Below are 25056 nucleotides of genomic sequence, written 5' to 3' on the forward strand. Positions count from 1 at the left end.
TTAAATAAGCAGGGTGACAATATACAGCCTTGACGTACTCCTTTTCCTGTTTGGGGTAGCAATAGATAGAAATTTGACTCTTTGGTGAAATGCCTGTTCTATGGATGATGATCTGTCCTCACTTGGGTGATATATAGCAGAGAACTTGGTTTGTTAGTCTTTGTTTGTTTCTTTGTCTATTTGTGAGCTTAAAACACTTAAAATTTTGTGCCTTTTGGGAAGGAGAACAACTCCTTAATTCTGAACTGGTGAGTTTTGTGCTTCTTTTTATTTTTGATCTACAACTGAAGTTACAGAACTGAAGCTGTAGGTTCTCTTTATAACTGTGTTTATGTTTGTGTGTCTATAATTCAGAAAAATATTTACATATCTTTGACAAGTGTGAAGTGTTTTCTTATCTCTGCCAGATGTAAATAGGTTACATTAGAATGTCTCTTCAGTTAATAGAGCTCTAGTCTGATAGATTTTTCAAGAACAAATAAATACTTACATTCACTATGTGTTTTTAAATTCATAGAAAATAAACTTGTCTTCTCATACTTTAAATCATCTGTTCCTCTCTCCTGGAAAAATAGTACTCCTTCTTTCAGGTATTGTTAATTTAGAAACATTTAAAGAGTCTAAGTCACACAATGAAAATGAATATTTAGCAAATCACACTGATTTATAATTTTGATTTAAGGAAAAAACTACATCTATTTTCTATGATTTATCAGTGTTAACTATAATACAAAGGTTCAAATTATTTTTCATAAAATTTGTTTCCTCAGAAAGTAACTAGTAAATGAATCTGCACTACTTCTACTACTTGCTGATCAAACAAGCTGACATTTCTACATGATGTTTAAGCTTATGAAAAGTGTAAATTTGTATTCAACTAAGTTGAATAACAGTACTGATTGAGGCTTTTATATTACAGTGATTATTGTTTTGCATTTCTTAGCTTGAAAACAATTGCTGAGTTCTTTTGTTATTTAAGATCTTTATCTAATTTTTTAAAAATTAATTAACAGGTATTTTTTCCTTATCAGGAAAAGAACCACTTAAGACTCAATACTGAAATATGAACTACATATAAAAGGTAAATTTAAGATTCTGTCCTTTTGCTTCTTAATCTTATATATTATGATATGACAGTACTGTTGAATAATGTTTATCAGTGTTCAGCAATTTTGCTACTTTAAGAAAATGTGTCTATAGAAAGTTTGTGTTATATGTACTTATAAGTTACCGGTATGTTAGCTTGTCTGCTAACATATTGTAAATGACAGTTTTCATTTTTCTGCCTCTCAGTATTTTCTATAAAGAGAAGTTATTAGTTTGGTGAAAAATTACAGTTAACATAGGTGGGTGAAATTAAACTAGGAAAAATAATGACAGAGAAAGATAACTTCTTGTCTTTTTAAAAGATTTTTAAGCCTTTACTGTTAATTATTGTATTAATATAAATATTATGTTAATGATTTCTCTCAGTTAAAATGTAACTTTGTTATTGAGTCTTAACATGGAATAGTACAGTTACTCTCTATCTTCTATACTATGTGTACGTTAGCAGAGGCTCTGTACTTTTCTAATATAATTGTTTGTTTTTAGGTTGACTATATCATGTCCTCAACTATTAAAAAAAAAATATTTTTTTGATTGTGAATGTGCTGTTTCCTTAAAATTATGTCCCTCTCTTCTATGACAGTAAATATTTTATTTTTCCTTTATTTAAATAGGTAACAGTGTTTCCCTGTCAGTCATAATCCAGTATAATCCACTTATAAATCTTCTTTGATAAACTCTTCATTTTTGAGTTTTGAGTTTCAACCCTAAATTAAAGCAAATAAAATCAAATTTTCCCAGTATTTTTCACAACTAAAATTATTTTCGAAATTACCAGCAGAACTCTTGGAAAATCATAAATTGGTATTTTGCAGAAAGGAGGATGCTAAAACAATTTAGGTTGATTGATATGCTCCATATTTCTTAATTAGCTCAAAATTATTGTCAAATCTGATTAGATATATAACCTTCCCTGGTTAACATGGGAGAAATGTCAAATCAGAAGAATTGATCAGCCTTCCTTACGTTTTTTTTTTTTTTTTTTTAGGTAAAATGCATTTATTTAATACAAATGTTTTAAAGAGTATGAACTCTAAAAGGATCCTGGGTTATTGCCAGTGCCCTTGCAGTTTGGATAATATTCAACTCTATAAGAGAAAGGATAATTTGTAGATTTTCTTTCTGCAGCAATGCAAATAAATTCCAGTTAATGAAACATAAAACCTAATAGGTTATGAATTTTGGATTTTGTTGGGTATTAAGTAATTTTGCATCCCATCTAAAAACCTTATGCTAACAATTTTTTATTGATTGTATCTATGTATTTGTGTATATGTATGTTTGTGAATGCATATATGTAAATAAACTGAAGTGCTTTTTGAACCATTGTAACTTCTTGAGTTATAACTTTTTCAGTTTATTTTCTCTTACTAATCAATGAGTTGAATAAAATTGTTGAAATATGGTTATTTTATTTATGTATGATAGTCATGGCTTCTTTGCAATATACATTTTGTTTATTGTGGTAAAATACATATAAAATTTATCGCTTTAACCATTTTGTAGTGTACAATACAATAGCATTGTTGTTGTTTAGTTGCTACGTCATGTCTGACCCTTGTGACCCCATGGACTGTAACTCACTAGGCTTCTCTGTCCATGGGATTTCTCAGGCAAGAATACTGGAGTGGGTTGCTATTTCCTTCTCTGGGGGAATCTTCTTGACCCAGGGATTAAATCCTCATCTCTTGCCTTGGCAGGAAGATTCTTTACCTCTGAGCCACCTGGGAAGCCACATTAAATATATTCAAAATGTCTGTATAGTCATTACCAGCATCTAGTTCCAGAAATTTTTCATCTGCAAAAGGAAATCTTCTGAAAATAGTACCTTAACACAGTAAATATTTATTGAGCATTTTGTGTTTTATTTACTTACTGGCCAAGCACTATTGTAGATGTTGGGATACAGATGAATAAAACAAACCAAAACTCCAACTTTTATGTGGTTTACAATTTAACAGAGGCGGAGAAGTTAAACCAGAGAAAACTATGTAGTATTTTAGACAGAGAAAAGTGCTAAAGAGGAGTGGAAAAGGCACTTTTCAAGTGTCAGAATCAGAAGGTTGCAATGAAAAGGCTTCACTGAGAAAGTGACATTTGAGGAAATATCAAAAAACAAAGGGTGTAAACCATGTGAATATTGGGGTTAGAGGAAGCCTTCTAGCCAAAAGCAAAATGAAGGGCAAAGGCCTGCACTGAAAGTTAACTGGTGCATTAAGAAACAACAAAAGATTGGTATGAGAGGAATTATCAAGGAGGAGATAGTAGATTATAAGTGTAAATCAGTGTAAATCATTTGTTTTTAACCTGAATATCTGAATTAGATGGGAAATCACTGGGGGACTCTAAACAGAGAAATGATGTGATGTGACTTATTTTTAAATAATTGTTTTGAAAGTTGTGTTGTAAAGAAGTCAAGTGAAACAAGGTCAATTTGAAGACTGTTTTAGTAATCTGGATCATATATCTGGGTCATATAATCTCTGTCATAGAGTAGCAGATAGAAAGGTGAAGGAAATCAGCCTCTTTTAGATATAGTTTGAAGGTAGAGTCAAGAGGACTTGCTGGGACATCAATGTGGGTTTGTGTAAGAACTAAAGTACTTGGTTTCTGTGATTGTGGTTTTGTCTGTTTGCCCTCTGATGGAGAAAGGTAAGAGGCTTATGGAAGCCTCCTGATGGGAGAGACTGACTGAGAGGGAAACTGGGTCTTGTTTTGATGGGTGGGGCCATGCTCAGTAAATCTTTAATCCAATTTTCCGTTGATGGGTGGAGCTGTGTTCCCTCCCTGTTATTTACCTGGGGCCAAACTATGGTGGAGGTAATGAAGATAATGGCGACCTCCTTCAATAGGTCCCTTGCATGTATTGCCACACTCAGTGCCCCCAACTCTGCAGCAGGCCACCACCAACCCATGCCTCCGCTGGAGACTCCTGGACACTCACGGGCAAGTCCGGGTCAGCCTCTTGTGGGGTCACTGCTCCTTTCTCCTGGGTCCTGGCGCACACAAGCTTCTGCTTCTGCCCTTCAAGAGCCTATTTCCCAGTCTGTGTAAATTCTGGCAGCCCTGTGGTGGGGTTAATGGCGACCTCCGCCAAGAGGGCTTATGCCATGCCCAAGTCTGCTGCACCCAGAGCCCCTGTCCCTGCGGCCGTCCACTGCTGACCCGTTCCTCCGCAGGAGATGCTTAAACACAGCTCTGTCTCAGTCTCTGTGGGGTCGCTGGGTCCTGGTGCATGCAAGGTTTGTTTGAGCCCCCTGAGCATCTCTGGCGGGAATGGGGGTTGATTCTAAACGTGAATTCACCCCTCCTAACGTCTTGCTGGGGCTTCTCCTTTGCCCTTGAGCATGGGGTATCTCCTCAAAGTCACTCCAGTGCCGCGCAGCTGCTGCTCCAGCGCCGTGCTAAGGAGCACTGATTCTGGAGCTCAGTCTGCCTCAAAGAGACCTCTGGACTCTGCCCTCTGCCTCATGAATTGAAGACATTCTCTACCCAGGCCAGTGTGTGCAGGCCCAGTCCCAGCAAACTGAGCTCTGGGGACCTTCCCTCCCATGCTAAGGTGGGGGTGTGTGGGGGCGGGGCGGTGTCCCACCTTCCCCTGCTAAAGACTACAGGGGACCCTCTGTTCTCTCTGTGCATCTCTCCCCTTCCTGGTTCTCTGTCTTGGGCCTCAGGAAGCATCACTGTGAAGAAAGCTAGTGGAGGTGATGGAATTCCTGTTGAGCTATTTCAAATCCTAAAAGATGATGCTATAGAAGTGCTGCAATCAATATGCCACCAAAGTTGGAAAACTCAGCAGTGACCACAAGATTGGAAAAGGTCAGTTTTCATTCCAATCCCAAAGAAAGGCAATGCCGAAGAATGCTCAAACTATGTACAATTGCACTCGTCTCACACGCTAGTAAAGTAATGCTCAAACTTCTCTAAGTCAGGCTTCAACATTCTGTGAGCTGTGAACTTCCAGATGTGCAAGCTGGATTTAGAACAGGCAGAGGAACTAGATATCAAATTGCCAACATCTGCTGGATCATCGAAAGAGCAAGAGAGTTCAAGAAAAACATCTATTTCTGCTTTATTGACCATGCCTAAGCCTTTGACTGTGTAAATCACAACAAACTGGAAAATTCTGAAAGAGAAGAGAATACCAGACCACCTGACCTGCCTCTTGAGAAACCTGTATGCAGGTCAGGAAGCAACAGTTAGAACTGGACATGGAACAACAGACTGGTTCCAAATAGGAAAAGGAGTACGTCAAGGCTGTATATTGTCACCCTGCTTATTTAACTTATATGCAGAGTACATCATGAGAAACACTGGGCTGGAAGAAGCAGAAGCTGGAATCAAGATTGCTGGGAGAAAAAGCAATAACCTCAGCTATGCAGATGACACCACCCTTATGGCAGAAAGTGAAGAAGAACGAAAGAGCCTCTTGATGAAAGTGAAAGAGGAGAATGAAAAAGTTGGCTTAAAGCTCAACATTCAGAAAACTAAGATCATGGCATCTGGTCCCGTCACTTCATGGCAAATAGATGGGGAAACAGAGGAATCAGTGGCGGACTTTATTTTTGGGGGCTCCAAAATGACTGCAGATGGTGATTGCAGCCATGAAATTAAAAGACGCTTACTCATTGGAAGGAAAGTTATGACCAACCTCGACAGCATATTAAAAAGCAGACACATTATTTTGCAAACAAAGGTAAGTTTTATGTCACTAATAGTGTATATCAGAAGACAATGGAATAGTATATTCATAGTGCTGAGGGAAAGTATCTTTGAACTTGGATTTCTTTGTCCAAACTATTTTTAAGGTATTTTACACAGACACAATAATCCAAACAGCCCACCACTAAGACAGAATAAAATAAGACCTCTCTTAAAAAGGAAACAAATTGGCAGTATCCTTTAAACTTAGAATCACCTTTAAATGAAAAAGAAGCTGTAATGTAAATCACTAGGATCTAAGGCATTTCTGTTTATCCAGGAAACATGCTGTGAATTATTTCCCTTCACTGCTAAGAGAAGCTAAGCATTCAGAATATTTATAACATAGGGTGTTAGGTAGATTCATGTCTTCCCACTGATCAAGTTAAAACTAGTCTTAAGACAAAGAAATTTTTCTATGGGATTGAAAGTAAATTTCCTGTGCTATTGTTCTTGCCCTTTAATTTCCATGATAAGAATTCTCTACATTTTATTTTTATTACCTTTTTCAATGTAAACTTTTATGCTTGTTAACATCATGGAATATTTAGAAAAGTATGGGAAGTAAGAATGTGTGGTTAGCTTTTTAGATAATATTGATTGATTAATTAGACTTATTGTTAATATTTCAGATTTAACTGAATGTCAAAACCAAAATACATTCGAAACGTATGTGTAGTGAAAAAGTTTTTAATCAGAACTATCCTTTTCACCTCACATCAAGAAGATTCCAATATGATTTATATTTTTTGGAACAATAGGTCAGAATTTTCTATTGTCTTTCAGAAGCATAAATAAAATGAATACGTTTCTGAAATGTTTGTCTTTTAATCTCCCCACAGACTGTCATGGATAAGATTAAACTGTATACAGGCACAAAAAATAACCCCAGGCAGAAGGAGTGGTATTCTACAAACAGAGGTGAGCAAAATATCTTAAAACATATTAAAAAAACTTAAAGGATTCTAAAAGTAATAACAAATGTGTGCATACTTCACATGGTTTGGGATAAGAAGTGGGGATTCAAAGAAAGGTTAAAACTTAAGGTTCTTTTCTTCAGGAAAGGGATTGATATTGTGATTTACTTTAGAACATGTCACAAAATATTGATAAAAATACTTATATTAGCTATTAGTAATTATTTAAATAACAAAAATGACATATATACTTCTATATACTTTGTGTATATTCAAAATATATCTTAATAAAATTTTAAAAAATTCCCACATACAATTGTTTAATGTATTTTTCATGTATGTGTCTATGTATATAGCCCACCAGGCTTCTCTGTCCATGGAATTCTCCAGGCAAAAATACTAGAGTGGGTTGCCATTCCCTTCTCCAGGGGATCTTCCCAATTCAGGGATCAAACCCAGGTTTCTTGCATTGCAGACAGATTTTTTATAGTCTGAGCCACCAGGGAAGCCCATGTATATGTTAAAGTATAAAACATTGTTAGGAAATAAACACTAAATTCATGATAGTGGTTGTCTCTGATGGGAGTCCTCACAGAATCGGATTTGGATCAGGCATAATTCCCCTTATACAGCAGAGCCTTAAGGCATCTTGTTATGTTAGAAGGACAGGGTCAAATGCAGTGAAATAGCTCATTTCTCCACCTATGAGTGATTTGGTAAAAGGAAAGAAGAGAAAGAGAGGAGAGCAAAAAGACATCAAACTTGTGTTTCTGCAATTTTCATCTCCATGTTTCCATTGTTTGTTGAGGGTAGCATCTAGGAATGTTAGATGTGTTGAGGATAGGTTACACTATTCCAGGTTTACCTTTCAGTTTCCTGGTAGAAGGAGCTCTCAAAAGTTGCCTAGTACCAGCCCGAAGCATGGTCGTAATAAAGTGAACATGGTAGGTCCTTTGGCTCCGCTGAAGCCGACCTTGTTGTTTCTCCTTCCTAAGAGGCTCTTAATTCCTATATGGTGTGAATCTTGACTTACGAACTGTGGGGCTGCCATGACAAGCTCAGGTGATTCCAAAGCTGAGGCTGCAGTAGAGGATTTGGCAACTGATGGAATGTAAAATGAGGCAATCTGAAAAATAGTTTGCAATTTGTAAAAAGCTACACATGAGTACTGTATCACCCACCTATTAGCTATTTACTCTGCATAAATGAAAAATGCAACCACAAAAATATTTGTATATACAAATATTTTGTAGAAACTTTGTAATAATAGAACCAAATATCCATTAATCAATGAGTGGATAAACAAATAGTGATATATTCATATTTAACAAGGACAAGGAACAAATTATTAATGCATCCAACCATTTAATTAATCTCTAAATAATTGTGAGGAATGAAACAGTGGACAAAAAAGAATGGATAGTATGTTTTTCAATTTGTATAAAACTGTAGAAATTGGAAACAAATATAGAAAGAAAATAAGTATTTTCCTGGGGAATGGGTAGAAGATGTGATAAAGGAAGGATTATGAAAGGGCAAAAAGAAACTGTGAAGATAATGGTGATGTTTATTATTTCAGTCGTTGTGATGGTTACTTGGGTTTGTATAAATGTCACAGCTTATCAAATTGTACAGTTAAATATGTAAAGTTTATTGTACATCAATTATAGCTCAAGAAAGCTGCAGAAAATATTTAAAATGTGCTAAGCCTTTAAAAAGGGTGACAAGTTTTGTGTTCCACATACACTGCTGATACATAGGTTCCAGTCCACTAAGAGAATATATACTCGTTCTGTCCTTTTTCTAGTTATTTCACTTGAGTGAATATAGATATAATCACAGTGTGTATATTACCTGTATTTTAAAAGACAGTGTAGCATAGTTATTCTAATGACAGAAATGGAAAACAGGTAAATCATATTAATTCTGTATCAAGTCGCAACAACCAGTGTTGACAAGTATCTGAAGTGGCTAATCTCACCAGTGCCAATGGTAATAACTTACTAGAAAATACTATGACAATGCTGATCACAATTCTAGAACTTTATGTTGCTGGCATTTGTAATTAGATTCATGAGATAATTAAGAATTTCATTGTAATTAAAGTATTGTAATGCTCATAGTAGTTTTGTGCACACTAGTAAAATGCTGTGGAAAACTCTGTAAAAGTAAACGATCATTTAGATGGCATTTTTGATAAATTACATGTGCAATAGCATAATATGCAAGCAGAAAAAATAGTATTTTAGAAAATATATAGTCCTTGTCCACTTGAAGACTATCTTCTAACACTAGTAAATAGTATACATAAAAATTCATTTTCAGATTTATTTGCAGTTGCAAAATTTAGATATATTTTACATTTATATAAATAATAAAGTAATTAAATTAATTATGTTACATTCAGAACATGAAATGCAGCTAAAAGTAATGAGATATCCTTTACAGTCATACTGATTTGCAAAGGTTACTGTGACATAATCAGTGATACACAAACACATTGACACTCAGACACAAAAACAACACTCAAAATATTATGTCTGATGCTACTATCCTATTTTATAAGTGTGTTTGAATGTGTGAAAGAGACAGGAAGAAGGGTCATATACTCACAGAAGAATATGCTATACATTCTTAATAACATTATCTGGAGGATTCGTTGGGATTGTCAAAGTTTGGGAAAGTGTACTACGAAATTTCACTTTTAACTTCATATCTGTTAAGTTTTGAAACTAAAGTGCTTGTATTATTTGTAATTTAAAACATAGGAAATAATTGGAAAAGAATATACTAGTCATCCTGTTTGGCTTCATGAAAATTTACTAAATAAAGCAAAGTTTATTATATAACTTCATTTCTGAAATACATTTTATATGCATATCTATTAGCTTTCTCATTTTCATGATATAGTAACACAATTTCCATTAGTAACACTTCTTTTCTGTGACTCTATTCAAGATAGTTTTTACCTCGGGACCTACTATACAAAAATTAGCTTCTATTTGTGCTCAGCCATTCTCATGGCAGAATAGTACCAAAAATCTGGCAGAAACAGGGGAGGTTTCTTCAAGCCTCTCTCAGAACCAGAGCAAACGGTTACTGCATACACCTCACTGGCTGACGGAGGTAAAGGATGACAGTGAGGGAGGAGGTGACCTGTGACCCTGTATTGTGCTGCGCTGGTTTGCTCCGTAGTGTCCAATTCTTTGCGGCCCCATGGACTGGGGCCCTCCTGGCTCCTCTGCCCATGGGGGATTGCGCTGTAAGTAACAAGACAGTGAGTGGAAAGGTAGAATCATCTTATTGAAGGATGGACAGAACAGATGTTTCAAACAATAGAACCATGCACCACATTAAAAAAATTATATATATATCTCTATGAAATATACTAGCACAGGTTTTCTATCCTTTGTTGTTCAATCGCTCAGTTGTGTCTGACTTTTGTGACTCCGTGGACTACAGCAGGCCAGGCTTCCCTGTCCATTATCTCCCAGAGCTTGATCAAACCCATGTCTATTTTGTTGGTGATCCCATCCAACCATCTCATCCTCAGTCACCCCCTTCTCCTCCGGCCTTCAATCTTTCCCAGCATCAGAGTCTTTTCCAAGGAGTTGGCTCTTTGCATCAGGTGGCCAGAGTATTGGAGCTTCAGCTTCAGAATCAGTCCTTCCAATGAATATTTAGGACTGATCTCCTTTAGGATGGACTGGTTGGATCTCCTTGCAGTCCAAGGTACTCTCAAGAGTCTTCTCCAAGCTGCAGTTTGAAAGCATTAATTCTTTGGTGCTCAGCCTTCCTTATGGTCCGTCTCTCACATCCATACATGACGGCTGGAAAAGCCGTAACTTTGACTGTACAGACCCTTGTCGGCAGAGTACTGTCTCTGCTTTTTATACACAGTCGAGGATTATCATAGCTTTTCTTCCAAGGAGCAAGTAGCTCTTAATTTCATGGCTGCAGTCACCGTTCACAGTGATTTTGGATCTCGTGAAAATAAAGTCTGTCATTGTTTCCCCATCTATTTGCCATGAAGTGATGGGACCTTAGGTCATAAAATAGGAAGTCTCAGCTTTTCATTCTGTTCATCTTTATTTGTTAAAAATCTCCTACCATTAGCATGAATTAATTTGAGGATAAGTCATTTTCCCTGACTACCCTAATGAAAATACTAATTTCCCATGTACATTGCTCCTTTATTTCTCTTTTTTAGCATTTATGCCATGTGTGACATTCTGTTTGCTTATTTGTTTAGCTATTGGTTTGTTTATTTCTATATCTTTCCAGCTAGAATTTAAGCTGCATGAGTGTGGAGAATTTCTTGTTTTGTTCAATGCTCTATCAAGAATACTTTTCCGGCACATAACAGACATTCAATACACATTTTCTGGATTAAAAAAATAGCAATAAATGCAATTTAAAAGTTGATATAATCAGTAGGGAGGAAAACTGTTTTGTGTCTTTTTTGATTCAAGTCAGGGAGTGATTGTGAAATAAATAATACTAGTCTTTCTTTTTCAGTTTGCATTTCAAAGTACAGAGCAAGCTTCCTTAATACAAATCTATTCCCATCTACCCACACCCCACCCCTACCTTTTCTCTCTCTGTCTCTGTGATTACTCAGAGGATTAATCTTCTCTTAAGGTTGGTTGCCAAGTGATCTGTCTCTGCAAGCTTTTTTTTCCATCTCTCTCTCCTTTTCCCCCTCTCACTTCACTTGTTTGCTTTCCTTTGTGTTTTTTTGTCAAGGAACAGCATCCTCTGGGCAGGTCTTTCCCCAAAGGGAGAGCAGTCACAAGGAGACATCATAGCTGTCTCCTTGTCCTCACCTCCTGGGAAGTCTGAGAAGTAATCTTGTTGGTGTATAGAAACACAATTATTTTTATGGCTCTCTTGTATCCTGCAGTTTGCCTTAACTCATTTTTTAGTTCTAGGATTTTTTTGGGGGGGGGGTACATTCCTTGAGTTTTTCTATGTAAACAATCATGACACCTGCAAATAGGGATGCTTTTATTTCTTTATTTCTGATCTATACACCTTTTTAAGGGGAAAAAAAACATTTCTTGCATATTGCACTAGATAAAAGAATTGGATAAAAGAATTAGCAACTGAACAACAACAATACTGGTATGACAAAATTGAGACGTGTTCCCTTCTCTTTTATATTCTAGAAGAGGCTTTGTATTACTGGAGTTAATTCTTCTTTAAAAATTTGTTAGAATTCTCCATTGAATTCATCTGAGCCTGGATATTTCTTTTTTGGGGTATTTCAAAATTATAAAATGAATTTGTAATAAGTATTGGGTTGTTAAATAATCAATTTCATGTCTGATAACTTATTCTAGTTTGTGTTATTTGAGAAATTCTTGTAAGTTGTCAAATTTATGTGTGTAGAGTTGTTCATATTGTTGTTGTTTAATTGCTAAGTCATATCTGTTTCTTTGCGACCCCATGGCCTCTAGCCCACCAGGCTCCTCTGTCCTTGGGATTCTCCAGGCAAGAATGTTGGAGTGGGTCTCCATTTCCTTCTCCAGGGGATCTTCCCAAACAGGGGATCGAACCACGGGTCTCTAATCAAGGTCTCTGCCTTCTCCCCACATCTCATAGTTTCCTTATGTTTATTTTGTCCATAATTTAAGGATTTTTGTTGTACACAGCGGAAGCAATAGATAAAGTGCTTCTGCTCTGTCTTCTTGGAAGCAGAAGTAAAAATGCAATTCTATTAAAAAATAAAATTAAAAAGCTTTTCTATAAATTTCAATATTTCCCTGCCTTTATCTGTGCTGGTCTTTATGCTTGAGATACCCTGCCATACCTCTCCGGCACAGTGGCAAACTCGTCCTTCTTCATGACACAGCTCGAGAATTTCTATTTTGTTAAACCTCTAACCTCTGTTTCCCTGACCGCAGTCACTTCTACAGCGCATCACTGTGTAAACACACCGCAGTTTACTTAACTCCTTATTTACTTCTTTTACAGACGGGGTCATGCTTTTCTCATATTGTATAGGGGGAAAAAAAGTGCCTGATAACACTATGAGATAGCTGATGTATTTTAAATGAGTTAATGGATATGAAGTAAAGATAATAGGAGGTTTTAATTGAACATAAAGACTAGATGTTTCTTTTGGAACATAGAGTTGAAACAGTGGGACCAATACATAAGCATGAGGAGGAAGAGTCATAAATAGCTAATAGTTCAGTTTCATTTTATTGCTAATGACTGGCTTCCTGAAAGATACAAAATAAGAGATATGGAAAATAAAGATAACTTTTATGTAAAATAAAATGTAATAATCCATAGTTTTCCACATCTATACTAGTATTTCTACAAACTGATTTATTTATTTGGGATATGCATTTTAAGATCCTAATATCTCAGTTAAACCTAAACTTTCAGCTGGAAATATTAATAGGAAATTTTGAAAAGGGATGTTGTTACTATTGTTTAGTCACTAAGTTGTGTTCAACTCTTTGGTGACCCCATGGACTATAGTGTGCCAGGCTCTTCTGTCCATGGAATTCCCCAGGCAAGAATACTGGAGTGGGTTGTATTTCCTTCTCTAGGGGATTTTGCCAACCCAGGGATCGAACCTGAGTCTCCTGCATCGGCAGTCAGATTCTTTACCATCTGAGCAACCTAGAAAGCCTTGAAAAGAGATAACAAGACATTAATTTGCATGCCCTTTAATGATTAGTTATCATTTGCTTACACATTAAACAAATATTTATTTATACTAATCATATATTATTCTATTGTGCATCTAGCAGAATATCAATAGCAGCAGTAAAATATTAAACTAATATTAATTTACCTAGCTGTTGGTGAATGACAATTTGTGCTGATTTTGGAGGAAATGAAGGTTATTTAAACAATAGATTTCTTTAAAGCAGTCTAATTATCATCAGTGAAATGAAAAGCTCAAGGCTCTGTGTTTTTCTGAATTTTCCAAGTGATGCACTCATGTTTGCACACCATTTAATTAGACCACATTGTTTATGTTCCTCTATTGAGTGGGAAAATCCTGAAATACTTTCAGTGAGCATTTTAATGAAGTGGGTTTTTTTTTTTAATTTAGTTTTTTTGTAAAAGCTTTATTGAGATAAAATTCATATGCCAAGTAATCACCCATTTTAAAGTTACCAATTCAGTGTTTTTTAGTTTATTGATAGAGTTATGCAACAACCACCGCAATCCAAATTTAAACATTTTAGTGCTCTCCCAAAGAAACCCTAAACTCATTGAAAGTAATTCCCTATTCTACCCTAACCCATTCCTAGACAAACCCAAATTCACTTTCTGTCTTTATAAATTTGTTTATACTGGAGATGGAATCATACATGGAATCATGCAATATGTGGTCTTTTGTGACTGGCTTCTTTTACTTGGCATAATGATATCAAGATTCACTCATGTTACAGCATATATCAGTACTTCATTACTTTTATTGCTGAATAATATTCTATTGTGTGGGTCTTTACATCTTGTTTCTTCTTTCATCAGTTGATGCACATTTGGGTTGTTTCTAACTTTAGTCTGTTATAAATAATGCTGATGTGAACACTTGCTTACAAGTTTTTTTGTAGACATAGTCTTTCAGATCCCACAGTGCTGGGTCATACGGAGACTTTATGTTTAACCTTTTGAGGAACTGCCAGACTGTAATCTAAAAGGCCTGCACCTTTTTACATTCAGACTAACAGTGAATACGAGTTCTAATTTCACCATATTTTTGTCAATATTATTATCTGTATTTTTGATGATAGGATCCTTATGGGTATAAAGTGGTATCTCCTTGTGATTTGGATATGCATTTCCCTGATGGCTAAATGTGATAGGCTGAATAATGGTCTTCAAAAGATATCTGTGTCATAATCCCTGGATCTTATGTAGATATTACTTTAGAGGGATAAAGGGACTTTATAAATATAAGTTAATGATCTTGAGATAGGAAAATTATCCTGGATTATGTGGGAAGGACCAATGTAATTACAAGGGATCTTTTAAAAGGGAGCAAAAGGGTCAAAGTCCGAAAAAAGGAGCTATGTCAACAAAACCAGAGGTTTAAAGGATGCCTTTGGAAGGTGGAGGGATGGGGATAGCAGCCAGGGTGGGCTCAAGGAACTAGAAAAGAGGAAAAAGAATAAATATTTAAGTCTCTGGAAGAAATGCAGCCCTACCACCACCTTGATTTTAGACTTTTGATCTCCAAAACTGTTAGAGAGATATTTGTATTTTTAAAATCATTACATTTTTGCTTATTTGTTGTAACAGTAACAAAATTCTGATACAGATTTTAGCACTTGAAAGTCAGCTGTTACTGTAACAACTACCTAAATGAAGTTGGCTTTGAAATTGGGCATTGGGCAAAGGCTTGAAAGTTTTAATGAGTATGGTATAAAAAAGCCTATATTGCCTTGAACTATGATAGAATTACGCATGTTAAACACTGTCTATGAGGACTTAGGATGAACTGAGAACATGGTGGAAAGACCTGTATTGTTTTGAGACTACCTCAGCCATCTTAAGCAGACTGTTGATTAAAAAAAAAAAAAATGCACCATCTCAGAGTTGTGAGTTCAGTTTTACTTGGGGCTTAATGAAGACTATAGCCTTGGAGACAAACTCTCCCATAGCTTTGAGGAACTGCCTACAGAGGTGCGAGGAGGGGGATCAGTATATATATGATTTTGGTGAATGCAGTGTGTGCAATCAAGCATCCATCTCACTGGGAGGTTATTGCTAGTCATGAGGAGCAATGTCTCTATTAATGCTTTTAGTGCTTTCCTATGTGTGTGAAAGAAATTGGGTATGAGAAATGATTAGATATGAGAAGGAAATTAAGTATGCAAGAGATTGGCTCCATAAAGTGTTTTTCTGAAACTAACTCTCTGAAGGTCTCCAGATATTTTTTTCCCCAGAGCACAGAATGCCTCATTCCTGGTCTCCTCCATGAACTCCTTTCAGGATGTGTTGAGAGTCAGTGACTATAGTGGCTAGTGACCGAACCCTTGTTGAGTTGGATTGCGAGTGACATTATTTGTTGACAAGACTTGGTAGAAATACTGCTGTTGAAAATACTACTAGTGAGAGACACTTGTAGTGTCTGTGACTGTTAAGCCCAGTGTTCCTGAATCCCTCACGGGTGTTTCTCTCACTTCATTTTGTTCCTTTAAGTGGGCCATACTTTCTTGTTTATTTGTGTATTGTGATCTTTAAAAATCTAGATATTTAAATACCATAATGTAGTAGCACTGGAAATCAGATTCTCCACTTTTTCTAAGACTTGCTGCTATTGTGCTTATTGAAAGCTGTAATAATCCATTTGTTTAATGATTTTTACTATTTTCAGAGACTGTATTCCTTGCATGTTTTGGTCACTGAAGTGTGTTGGTAGCTTATGTTCAGTTACTGTTTTGACAAGTTCCTTGAATGCCAGGAACTGAAACAGCAGACAAAATCTCCCTCTTCTCCCAGTCTTTGCAGATTACTTCTGCACTAGAGTGTTCCTTTAATACCTAGGTTACACTGGGCTTATGTAAAAGTTTACACTGAGCCTATGTAAAAGAGAAAGGAAAAAGCTTAGGGTTATCTCAGATGTTTTTGAGCATTCATCTTGCACTGGACATGCACGTGGCTTTGTGAATTTCTTCATATTAGTGTGCTTTTGAATACCTTGCTTTCCCAAAGAACTCCCTGTTTTTCCTCCTAGACATCTGCTGTGTGTCTCAGCTGTAATCTTTTGCTGCAGAGTGTGTCCATTTTTGAGTGGTTTTGAGCAGTTTCCCTACTTTCCAGGCTTGAGTTAGTTCTTCAAATGAGACATAGGCTAGTGCCTTCTGGTAGTCCTTCATGTAGCCACCGACAGGTTAAAGCAGATATAAGCAGTAATGTAAGAATAAGGACAGCTTGCTCCCACCACAGCAAGGATTAAGTTCTCACACTGGAAATGTAAGATTTCCATCGTCCAGACTGCTGCCAAGCCAGGGAGGTGGCGGGGGAAGGGCAAATAAAAGCACCACAAAGTTTTCCTACCATTTAAAGCTGTTTTTTCTTAATTTAACGTATGTTTGGCTGCTGTAAACCTTTGATTGTCTTCCAGAGTTCTAATGAAGTTGGTTGGAGTAGTTGATCTGTTAGGGGACAGGAGCTCAGGAGTTCTGATTCACTTTTTTCTTTTTTAGTTGGAGGCTAATTACTTTACAATATTGTGATGGTTTTTGCCTTACATTGACATGAATCAGCCATGGGTGTACATGTGTTCCCCATCTTGACCCTCCCTCCCACCTCCCTCCCCATCCCATCCCTCAGGGTCATCCCAGTGTACCAGTCCTGAGCACCCTGCCTCATGCATCAAACCTGGACTGGTCATCTATTTCACATATAATAATATCCATGTTTCAATGCTATTCTCTCAAATCATCCCACCCTGGCCTTCTCCCACAGAGTCTAGCAGTCTGTTCTTTAAATCTCTTTTGCTGTCTCACATATAGGGTCATTGTTACCATCTTTCTAAATTCCATATATATGTGTTAATATACTGTATTGGTGTTTTACTTTCTGACTTACTTCATTCTGTATAATAGGCTCCAGTTTCATCCACCTCATTAGAACTGATTCAAATGCATTCTTTTTAATAGCTGAGTAATATTCCATGGTGTATATGTACCACAGCTTTCTTATCCATTTGTCTGACAGTGGACATCTAGGTTGCTTCCATGTCCTAGCTATTGTAAACAGTGCTGCAATGAACATTGGGGTGCACGTGTCTCTTTCAGATCTGGTTTCCTCAGTGTGTATGCCCAGCAGTGGGATTGCTGGGTCATATGGCAGTTCTATTTCCAGTTTTTTAAGGAATCTCCACACTGTTCTCCACAGTGGCTGTAGTAGTTTGCATTCCCACCAACAGTATAAGAGGGTTCCCTTTTCTCCACACCCTCTTCAGCATTTATTGTTCATAGACTTTTGGATAGCAGCCATTCTGACCGGCATGAGATGGTACCTCATTGTGGTTTTGATTTGCATTTCTCTGATGATGAGTGATGTTGAGCATCTTTTCATGTGTTTGTTAGCCATCTGTATGCCTTCTTTGGAGAAATGTCTGTTTAGTTCCTTGGCCCATTTTTTAATTGGATTGCTTAATTTTCTGGAATTGATCTGCAGGAGTTGCTTGTATATTTTTGAGGTTAATTCTTTGTCAGTTGCTTCATTTGCTATTATTTTCTTCCATTTTAAAGGGTGTCTTTTCACCTTGCTTATAGTTTCCTTTGCAAAAGCTTTTAAGTTTAATTAGGTCTCATTTGTTTGTTTTTGCTTTTATTTCCATTACACTGGGAGGTGGGTCATAGAGGATCCTGCTGTGATTTATGTTAGAGAGTGTTTTGCCTATGTTCTCCTCTAGGAGTTTTATAGTTTCTGGTCTTACATTTAGATCTTTAATCCATTTTGAGTGTATTTTTGTGTATGGTGTTAGAAAGTGTTCTAGTTTCATTCTTTTACAAGTGGTTGACCAGTTTTCCCAGCACCACTTGTTAAAGTCTTTTCTTCATTGTATATTCTTGCCTCCTTTGTCAAAGATAAGGTGTCCACAGGTACGTGGATTTATCTCTGGGCTTTCTATTCTGTTCCATTGATCTATATTTCTGTCTTTGTGCCAGTACCATACTGTCTTTATGGCTGTGGCTTTGTAGTAGAGCCTCAAGTCAGGCAGGTTGATTCCTCCAGTTCCATTCTTCTTTCTCAAGATTGCTTTGGCTCTTCGAGGTTTTTTTGTAATTCCATACAAACTGTGAAATTATTTGTTCTATCACACTTCACATTTTAGTTTAGAGTAAGTTACCGTGGGGTCTTCCTGGATGGCTCAGTGGCAAATAATCCAAATAATCCCCATGCCAGTGCTGGAAATGCAGGTTCGATTCCTGGGTGAGGAAGATCCCCTGGAGAAGGAAATGGGAACCCACTCCAGTATTCTTGCCTGGGAAATCCCGTGGACAGAGGAGCCTAGTGGGCTACAGTTCATGGGGTCACAAAAATGTTGGGAACCACGTAGTGACTAAACGACGACAAACAGCAAAACGTTACCCTGATGATTAAGGATGTTTTTCTAGAACTTTGGTTCTATGTGTTTATATCTTATTATCCATTTGACTTAGCTTCTATGTATGATGCAAAGTATGGAACAAAGTTTGATCTTTTGCCTGTGGATGTTCTATTGTTCCAGTATGGTTACAGCAGGTAGGTAACTAGATGTGAGCAGAGAATTGCAGGCAAGGGCCAGGTGGCAGGAAGTCACACATCTTGTAAGTAGTGGGGGTCCATGGGCAAAGAAGAGCAGGAATCTCCAGGTTTACAGGAAACTGCACAGTTTGGGTGATACGTGTCCTGGAGGCAGACAAAGAAAGGTGGGAAAAGGTGGGAACCTCCTGCATCGGAATGTAAGCTGTTGCTCATTATGCTCTCATTACAAGAACATTAGCCTTGAAGATAAGAAGTACCCGTCATGCACCTATGCCATGTCACTCTGATCTAAGCTAAACAAGGACAAAAATCCCTCCTTCCCTTGGGAAGATGGAGCTGGGATGAAAATCAAGGAGTATAACCCCCAAACTCCTCCTTCCCCAGTGAATATTCTGCCTCTTCATTTGTATGCCCTTCATAACCAGGAGATAGTGGAGGACAGAGGAGCCTGGTGTGCTACAGTCCAAGAGGTCTCAAAGAGTTTCAGACGAGACTGAACAACAACAACATGACCAGCTTGCCAAAGAAACCCAGGGCAGCCCTGCTGACCTGTGTGCCTGTCTTTCCCTCTGAAAGCGTTGTTTGTTGTTAGGGTTTTTTTTTGTCGCTAAGTCATGTCTTACTCTTTTGTGATCCCATGAACTGTAGCCTGCCAGACTCCTCTGTCCATGGGATTTTCCAGGCAAGAATACTGGAATGGGTTGCCATTTCCTTCTCCAGAGGATCTTCCTAACCCAGGGATCGAACCCACGTCTCCTGCATTGCAGGTGGACTCTACAGCTGAGCCTCCAGGGAAGCTTCTGAGAGCATATTCTTGCTGAAATAAATTTTCATTTTAGTTTCTTAACCTCCCTGTTTCATCTTCAAATTCTTTCCATGACAAAGTAAGAACTTTAAATTCACTGAGAGTAGTGCCATTTGTTGAAAAAAACCTATACTTTCTCTACTGAGAAAATTGAGTGAAAAGTAGAGATTTCTCACTTGCTACGTTCCTCAATACATATATATTCTCTCATATTTTCAACACTGCCCACAAGAGTGGGGCAATTATTGCAGTTGGTGAACCTACACTGGTACATCGTTATCACTCAGAGTTCATAGTCTACATTAGAGTTTTTTCTTGTTATTGTACTTTCTGTGGGTTTGATCCACAGTATTCTTGCAACCCACTCCAGTATTCTTGCCTAGAGAGTATTCTTGTCCATATTCCATGGACAGAGGAGCCTGGTAGGCTATAGTCCACGGGGTGGCAAAGATTTGGACACAACTAAGGAACTATCACTCACATTTACCATTACAGAGTCATTTCACTGCCCTAAAAACCCTTTCCTTTTTCAGAGTAGCCACAAAATAAGTATTGTGATCCTTTAAGAATATAAAAATTGGTAGGGAGAGGGGATTTGCATTTTTACTTTTTAAAGCATTTGAAACTTGTGTGTAGTCAAAACCAGAAAAAAAATCTTCTTTTTCAATGTTCATACATTTTGGGAGAAATGTGTTCTTATATGTAAATATCCAGAGTCAGACAACTCCCTACTCTCTGGCGTTTCCCACAATCATCTCCTACTTGTACTATTTCATTAGTCTCCCATCTAGTCTTCCTGTTTCCATTCATTACAATTTATAGTTTTCTCCATGATCGCATCTAGAGAAATCCTTTCAAAATGTCATTGAGATCATGTTACCCTCTTTAAACTACATCAGTGGCCTTCCTTTTCACTGACAATAAAATCCAGTGGCCTTACAATAACCATTAAAAGGCCATATATGTTCTGGCCTTCGAACTTTCTGACTATGTCTCCTACCACTTTCCTTTTCTTAGTTGCTGTGTTTCAGTCGTTCAGGTTCTGTTTCCGTTGTTTGTTGGATATAACATTAACAATGCCACATCAAGTTATTTGCATTTGCCATGCTTCTTCCTTGGAATGCTTTTTACCCAGATAGTTCTTGCTCTATGATTACACATGTTTTTTTCAAATACTGCCTCACCTGAGGCCATATCTAACTACACAGTTCGAAACATACCTTTCTCCGTTTATTTAACCCTGTTTGCTTCTTTCTGTTTTCTGTGTTGCAGTATTTACTCCCTATATTGCTTTATTTATGTTTATTTTTTATTGTATGTCTCCCCACAACTAGAGTAGATGTTGTATGATAGTAGGGATGGTATTTTGTTTACTGCTGTATCCCTGGTCCTTAGAATAATGCCTGATGTAGAGAGGTTTAAATATATGTTACTTATTTATTGAAGTATAGTTAATTTACAATGCTGTGTTAGTTTAAAGTGTATAGCAAAGTGATTCAATTATACATATATGTATTGTATTCATTATATATATGTAAAACAGAGTTGAAGTTTATATAATCATAGAAAATTTAATGAAGCCCCTTTTTTGTAATTATAGTTAAATTTCTTTAAAGCAAAAAAAAAAGTACACCAACTAAAAAAGATTCTCCTATTTTCTGTTTTTCTACAGTTACTTCTGAAGCTTAGAAGTAGTTATATGTCAAAACTAGGAGGATACTCCACTGTTATACATTTCAGTGTGATGTTAATTAAAATGAACATAATATATAACATTTTCCTATTCAAACTATCGACTCTAGCTGTCTGTACTAAACCATACAAAGATAAATTTAAAAATTCAGCTAGACACAAAAATAGTAAAAAGCAGACACAGTTTTGTCTTTTATTTTTAAGTATCATTTTCCTCACCGTCTACATCAACCTATTATCTTTTCTTGTTGGCAAGGACTTTATCTTATTCTCATTTCTGCAAACATATTCCTATGTATCCACTTCCTTATTCCTCTGTTCCTGGAAGAGTATTTTGCATTTTAATATTTCAGTAGACAGATATTTTGTTTTTAAATCCACAAATAGATTTCTGTGGTACACAGATTTGATGTATGATGAAGCCAATAAAGAACCGTCTCAGCATGTACAATATATCAATAGCCTCATGACAGTTAGATAGATTAAGTCAAGTTAATACCAAAATAGACTATGATATATTGGTTTTTCAATAGTAGTTCATCTTCTCATAAATAGGAACTCCACTATTCAGTGTAGATAATATTTAGCACCTTTTCAGTTTGCAAATTCAAGTGACATATAGATGAAGCCTATGATAATACCTGGAAGAGAAAACTGAATCATATTACCTGTTTTGTGACAGTAGACCTGTTTAGGAAACATCAACATAAGTGGTAAAAAGCTATTAGAAATTTTCTTTTGCTGAAGTGATAAAATTTCTGCTTTTAAGTTTGAGATATGAAAGTCCAAAGTTCAATTTTCAGCAGAAATTAATTTTTCACATTCTGGCATCAAGAATACACTTAGTTTTGATATCTATCTGTGATAAGAGGGAAAGCCACAAAACAAAGACAAGCTCTAGAATAATTTAAAAGATTTGGTCTCTGATCTCCCACATACTTGAGAGAACAAAAACAGAGAGAAATACTTTTATGAAAAACTCTGTCGTATTTCGAAAAAAATTACTTCCACTTTATCATTTAGATATTTTCAGGAACAACTAATGTAAGACTGTTTTCATAAACTTAATTGTTGTCTAAAATAACTAACAGTAAATTCAGTGTTTGCCAACAAAGATCCATCTAGGTTTTTCAGGCTATGGTTTTTCAGTAGTCATGTATGGATGTTGAGTGTTGGACTGTAAAGAAGTCTGAGCACTGAAGAATTGATGCTTTTGAACTGTGGTGTTGGAGAAGACTCTTGAGAGTCCCTTGGACTGCGAGGGGATCCAACCAGTCCATCCTAAAGGAAATCAGCCCTGAATATTCATTTGAAGGACTGATGTTGAAGCTGAAACTCTAATACTTTGGCCACCTGATGCGAAGAGCTGACTCATTTAAAAAGACCTTGATGCTGAGAAAGATTGAAGGTGGGAGGAGAAGGGGACGGCAGAGGATGAGATGGTTGGATGGCGTCACCGGCCTGATGGACATGAGTTTGAGTAAACACGTGGAGTTGGTGATGGACAGGGAGGCCTGGCATGCTGCAGTCCATGGAGTCACAAAGAGTCAGACACGATTGAGCGATTGAACTGAACTGAACTGAAATTCAGTGTCTCTCACTCTTTTCCTCAGTAACTATTTTGGTTCTTTCTCTTTCCACATGTTGGTTTTCAAGTGAGATTGTTATTAAGATCAGGGAGTCAGCCCCAAGCTTCAGATTAATTCATTACAGTGAAAGAAAATGGACAAACGGTAATTTAAGGATTATTTCTAGAAGATAAAGGGAGTAATTGTCATAGTTTTCCAGAAGACCTTTTTTCACATCCCGTTGGTCCTCATTGGCTCCATTCCTAACACAGTTCTGTTTAGTGTTGGATATTAGCATCCTTCATCCTGAATATTCTGCTTTTCTCATTTCCAAATCCATTAATAAATCAGAACCCCATCTTTTCTAGCAAATGAAATTTAGAATATTAGATGAATGCACTATGTGTTAGTATATGTTGTATTTGGACTCACTTGCTATAGCAGTTGGAAGCATATTTAGGCCCATAAACTCCAACTTCCCCACCTCCATCTCTGCATACCATACACTTTGCTAGTTGTTCTGAAGAAATCAGCACATCTTTTTAACCTGTGTTTCCAGTTAAAAATAGAAAGAAGGTGGTTTGCAATGGGATATACAGTGTAGCCTTGCCCCCTTATGCTTTCTTTGCCCAGTTAACAGTTCTATGTTCTACAATAAGGAAGAAGAAAAAAAGAGGAAATCATAACTAGTTTCTTTTTTTAATAGTGCTGCTTTGATAATTAAAGAGAATTTTCTACAGTGCTAACATTACCAGAGGTATTGGCTATCGGTGATCTCGAAGTTCCATCTGTTGATGCTACTTGCAACACGTATTTTGCTAATTGTTCTAACCACTTAATGTTTGTGGGGCAGCCGTCATTGGTTATGCAAAAGCAGAGAAAGAATGCCTAGGGAGAGTAGGGAAGCTAAGAAAGAATGCCCTGCTACAATTGATATATTTCTGTTTTTAATATCACATTTTTAAAGTTAATTATTTCCACTTGGTTAAGGACAAGTAAGTTGGGGTTATAACCCTAATGCTAGAAGGAGAAGAAATGCTCTACATGGCTCTTAGACCACAGTAGTGTACTCCAGCCTAATACTCTACTTACATCATATTTGTTACAGCCACATTGTTCCTATTGCTAATGGTTCTTCTTTTTTCTGTGATAACTTAGGGCTTCTGCTCTAAGTCCTATCAAGTTGCTCAGGGCTCCATCTGCCTAGCCCTTGCCTGGTTTCTTCTTACTGGAGACTTGTCATTTAGTCACTAAGTTGTTTTCCGCTCTTTTGCAACCCCATGAACCATAGCCCGCCAAGCTCCTCGGTCCATGAGATTTCCTAAGCAAGAATACTGGAGTGAGTTGCCATTTCCTACTCCACGGGGTCTTCCCAATGACCCAGGGATCAAATCTGCACTTCCTGCCTTGCAGGCAGATTCTTTACTGCTGAGCCATCTGGGAAGCCGCAGGAGACTGTACCTTATTCCTAAGTCATAGTGACTGTTAGCAAACTGCGGTCTTGCCTTACTCTGGATAGATAAATAGCATTCTAGCATCCAGGAAGCAAACCCTGTCACCATGCTTTCAGTCTCCTGTGTTCCTACTAATTAAGGAAAATTTGGGGATATAGACATCATTAAGCAGATCAAAATGTCTTCATAATTGTAGATTCTGGGAATTACACATAGCAAATGATGCCTGTAAAGTGAAGATAGAGTAATTTCTCTGGAAATATCTATTCTTAATTCTACCCCCTTCCTTTCTGGTCCAAAGTTTAAGTCACAGAATAGTTTGTGGCTGAGATTGTATTGTGTGTATAGTATGTATTTAAAATAGTTCCATGCATTTGAAGGGTTTTAAATGTAGGTACTAGGTCTAATGTACCTAGTTAAGAAACTGGATAAAGTCACAGTCAGCTCTAAAAACTACCTTTTTTTTTTTTTTTTTTTTGGGTTAAGATCACAAGTATAATCTTACCAGTATATCTACATCCTCCAGGAGCTTTAATATTACTTTTGAGTTGGTGTATTTAAGATGTTACCAGCTACTA

At 36.9% G+C, this 25056-nt stretch overlaps 1 pseudogene; it reads right to left on the minus strand.

Annotated features, from left to right (window-relative positions):
- LOC136164235 (DNA primase small subunit-like) overlaps window positions 1-7648 on the minus strand; it is a 39733-nt pseudogene extending 32085 nt beyond the window's left edge.
- Window positions 7649-25056: the final 17408 nt, after the last annotated feature.

This window comes from Muntiacus reevesi, chromosome 3 (genome assembly GCF_963930625.1).
Source record: "Muntiacus reevesi chromosome 3, mMunRee1.1, whole genome shotgun sequence".
Lineage (NCBI taxonomy): Eukaryota > Metazoa > Chordata > Mammalia > Artiodactyla > Cervidae > Muntiacus > Muntiacus reevesi.